At 42.8% G+C, this 4,671-nt stretch overlaps 1 pseudogene; it reads right to left on the reverse strand.

Moving 5' to 3' along the window:
* Positions 1-1,074: 1,074 nt before the first annotated feature.
* Positions 1,075-1,648, reverse strand: LOC128593909 (small nuclear ribonucleoprotein Sm D3-like; annotated as a pseudogene).
* Positions 1,649-4,671: the final 3,023 nt, after the last annotated feature.

Consider the following 4,671-nt stretch of genomic DNA (forward strand, 5'->3'; position numbering starts at 1 on the left):
TTCCCAACTCTCAAGTTTGAGGATGGAAGGAAGTAGACATTTTCATTTTTAAGGCAAATAATTAATCAAAAGATTCATGACTCATGCGAGGTAGGCGCGGTGTCTCATGCCTGTAATCCTAGCACTCTGGGAGGCCCAGCTGGGTGGATTGCTTGAGCTCAGGAGTCTGAGACCAACCTAAGCAAGAGCAAGAGGCCAGTCTCTACTAAAAATAGAAAAATTAGCTGGGTGTGGTGGCAGGCACCTGTAGTCCCAGCTACTTGGGAGGCTGAGGCAGGAGGATCACTTGAACCCAGGAGTTTGAAAGTTGCTGCAAATTAGGGTAATATTGTGGCTCTAGCCAGGGCAACAGAGGGGGACTCTGTCGGAAGGAAGGAAGGCCAACTAATGTACTTCAGGATGAAGAAATAGAGTCCTAAGAGAAAAAAAAAAAAAGACTCATGCCAACAGCCCGCAGCTTGAGATTTTCTGCTGACAAGCCAGTTATTCTATGTTCCTTCCACTCAAGAAATTGTTCACAGTACCACGATGACAGGTACTATATTTCTGGGGGGAGTGACTAGAGAAAAGCCCTCTAAGGCCCTCCGTGTCCCCCTTCCCTTTGGCTGCAGGTCCATATTGGACGTAGCACCTCTGCTGTGCTCCGTTAGAGGAAGGAGAAGCCGGAGTGGGGTTAACACTTCCTCTTCCAGTCCTCCCTGACCCCTCCATCTCACCATGGCCAGCTGTGTTAATCAACACTCCTCCAGAAGGTCCCCTTGTCACACAGCAACATTGTAACATGCGAGGGAGGTGTTAGAGCCCAACAGGTGCTGAGGCCACAAGGCTGACTCTCACAGGAAGCACAAGTTCAAGTCCCAGTTCTGATGGTCGCAGCCTCATTATCTTTCAGTGTTTTTTGAGCCTTTTCTAATGTAACATTCTAAGTCTGTTTTTTCTTCTCTAATGCAAAGATTATTAAAAATTCTCTGAGGTTTCCTTCCATATACACTCCCCTCATTCATTGAGATTCCACCTGCTGTGACAGACCTTTATTAATTTTTTTCCTTTAAAAAAAAAAAAGATTTATTTAGTTTAGTTTAACATTTCCCCAATCTAAAGAAAAAGATGTTAAAACCTAGGACGACATACACACAAACAGCCATGAACCCAGATAACCTAAAGAAAAAAGGGCAAAGTTCTGTCCAACAGAGAAAATTATCTTCACTTCTGAAATATGTTTCCATGTCCTTTTCCCCTCGCAGCCACTTGGACCTTCAGAATAGCAGCTTTTCCCCAGCCGGCCCCTGAGCCTTGATTTTTATTTTTCATGCTCTTTAACATGGGTGCATTTTTCAGCATGTCAGGCAAAATCAGAAATCGGATCTTGCTGCCACGGATGTACACTTGCTCCAGCTGTGCCACACGACCATCTCTGTACGTGACTGTGATGTTGGACATCTGGCAGTTCATGTTGTTTTCAGCTTCAATGAGTTCCTCCCCCCCCATATACCTCACCAGTGTTTGTCTCACACGTTACAATGTGGCCTTCAGCCTGGTGCAGCACTTTAATGGGCACACCAATAGACACCTTGGCAGGAAGAGAGTTCGGTTCCGGCCTTCTCTTCGGTGCGGGAAAGAACGCTGCGAAGGCTTGAAGCAAAGCGCATTAATTTTTAACTTTTTTTCTCACAATAACCTGTGACAGGTATTCTTTGTTGTTGTTGTTGCTTTTTTTTTTTAGTTTTAAAATACTTTCTTTTTTTTTTTTTTATTGTTGGGGATTCATTGAGGGTACAATAAGCCAGGTTACACTGATTGCAATTGTTAGGTAAAGTCCCTCTTGCAATCATGTCTTGCCCCCATAAAGTGTGACACACACCAAGGCCCCACCGCCCTCCCTCCGTCCCTCTTTCTGCTTTTCCTCCCCCCCATAACCTTAATTGTCATTAATTGTCCTCATATCAGAATTGAGTACATAGGATTCATGCTTCTCCATTCTTGTGATGCTTTACTAAGAATAATGTCTTCCACTTCCATCCAGGTTAATACGAAGGATGTAAGTCTCCATTTTTTTTTTTTTTTTTTGTAGAGACAGAGTCTCACTTTATGGCCCTCGGTAGAGTGCCGTGGCCTCACACAGCTCACAGCAACCTCCAACTCCTGGGCTTAAGCGATTCTCTTGCCTCAGCCTCCCGAGTAGCTGGGACTACAGGCGCCCGCCACAGGGTCCGGCTATGTTTTGGTTGCAGTTTGGCCGGGGCCGGGTTTGAACCCGTCACCCTCGGTATATCGGGCCGGCGCCCTACCGACTGAGCCACAGGCGCCGCCCTCCATTTTTTTTAATAGCTGAATAGTATTCCATGGTATACATATACCACAGCTTATTAATCCATTCCTGGGTTGGTGGGCATTTAGGCTGTTTCCTAAATGCGAAAATGCTGTTTCCTCAATTTTGGCGATTGTAAATTGAGCTGCAATAAACAGTCTAGTACAAGTGTCCTTATGATAAAAGGATTTCTTTCCTTCTGGGTAGATGCCCAGTAATGGGATTGCAGGATCAAATGGGAGGTCTAGCTTGAGTGCTTTGAGGTTTCTCCATACTTCCTTCCAGAAAGGTTGTACTAGTTTGCAGTCCCACCAGCAGTGCAAAAGTGTTCCCTTCTCTCCACATCCACGCCAGCATCTGCAGTTTTGAGATTTTGTGATGTGGGCCATTCTCACTGGGGTTAGATGATATCTCAGGGTTGTTTTGATTTGCATTTCTCTAATATATAGAGATGATGAACATTTTTTCATGTGTTTGTTAGCCATTCGTCTGTCATCTTTAGAGAAGGTTCTATTCATGTCTCTTGCCCATTGATATATGGGACTGTTGGCTTTTTTCATGTGGATTAATTTGAGTTCTCTATAGATCCTAGTTATCAAGCTTTTGTCTGATTGAAAATATGCAAATATCCTTTCCCATTGTGTAGGTTGTCTCTTTGCTTTGGTTATTGTCTCCTTAGCTATACAGAAGCTTTTCAGTTTAATGAAGTCCCATTTGTTTATTTTTGTTGTTGTTGCAATTGCCATGGCAGTCTTCTTCATAAAGTCTTTCCCCAGGCCAATATCTTCCAGTGTTTTTCCTATGCTTTCTTGGAGGATTTTTATTGTTTCATGCCTTAAATTTAAGTCCTTTATCCATCTTGAATCAATTTTTGTGAGTGGGGAAAGGTGTGGGTCCAGTTTCAGTCTTTTACATGTAGACATCCAGTTCTCCCAACACCATTTATTGAATAGGGAATCTTTCCCCTAAGGTATGTTCTTGTTTGGTTTATTGAAGATTAGGTGGTTGTAAGATGTTAGTTTCATTTCTTGGTTTTCAATTCGATTCCAAGTGTCTATGTCTCTATTTTTGTGCCAGTACCATGCTGTCTTGACCACTATGGCTTTGTAGTACAGACTAAGATCCGGTATGCTGATGCCCCCAGCTTTATTTTTATTACTAAGAACTGCCTTAGCTATATGCGGTTTTTTCAGGTTCCATACAAAACGCAGAATCATTTTCTCCAAGTCTTGAAAGTACAATATTGGTATTTTGATAGGAATGGCATTGAATAGGTAGATTGCTTTGGGAAGTATAGACATTTTAACAATGTTGATTCTTCCCATCCATGAGCATGGTATGTTCTTCCATTTGTTAATATCCTCTGCTATTTCCTTTCTGAGGATTTCATAATTTTCTTTATAGAGGTTTTTTTTTTTTTGAGACAGAGTCTCACTTTGTTGCCCTGGGTAGAGTGCCGTGACGTCACAGCTCACAACAACCTCAAACTCTTGGGCTCAAGTGACTAGCCTGTCTCAAAAATAAAAACAAAGAAAAAAGAAAAACGGAAGGAAAAATGAGGGGAAAAACTTCACATTTTCAATTTCTCATTAAAAGAGGTGACTTTGTCATCGAGAAAAGTCAGGAACTGGAGTATGAAGATGGGGGGTGCTAATGCTAGCTCTGTGTCACCCCAGCAACAGCTCAAACTTTGGGGAGACTCCACCACACCACAGGCTGGATACCTTCAGCATGGAGACCTCTCATGGTTACTGCTCACATTAGCTCTCTAGGTTTCTTTTTCTGTGAAAGGGGCATAACAATTCCTGCTCTGTAGAGCTCCTGAAGGGATCAAATCATAGTAAATATTTGAAACTGCTGCATGGACTATCAAACACCTGACAGATGTTTGGGCCCATTACTATCAATGTGTTTCTCTTCTCTTTCTCCATCATCATCATCATCATCATCAGTTATTTGCTGAGTATACACTGTCCACCCTGCACTGCCCAGCTGTGGGGAAAGAAGCTAAATAATGGGGGACACAACCATGGAGACAAAGAGGGGACAGCCAGAGACAAAACATCAACACCTTGTTGTGTGTGTGGCTCTTCTCCATTTGATAAGTGCCTTTTCCATACTGCAGATGAAGAATTGTAGGAGAGGCTCAATTAACTACCCAAGAAAAAGCAGACAAGCCATTCTGGTGCCACGAGGACTGACTCCGGATGAATGTGACATTTTCGATGTAATACAAACACTGGGCAGAGAAGCCCTGTCTGTATGCCATTTATTTTTGCTTCTGATTGGTGAAAATTACAGGATTCTCAAAACTCAAATTCAGGGTGGTTTGAAAACAGAAAGTCAGTCCTTCTTGCTGACAT

The sequence above is a fragment of the Nycticebus coucang genome, chromosome 9 (assembly GCF_027406575.1).
Source record: "Nycticebus coucang isolate mNycCou1 chromosome 9, mNycCou1.pri, whole genome shotgun sequence".
NCBI classification, from domain to species: Eukaryota; Metazoa; Chordata; class Mammalia; order Primates; family Lorisidae; genus Nycticebus; species Nycticebus coucang.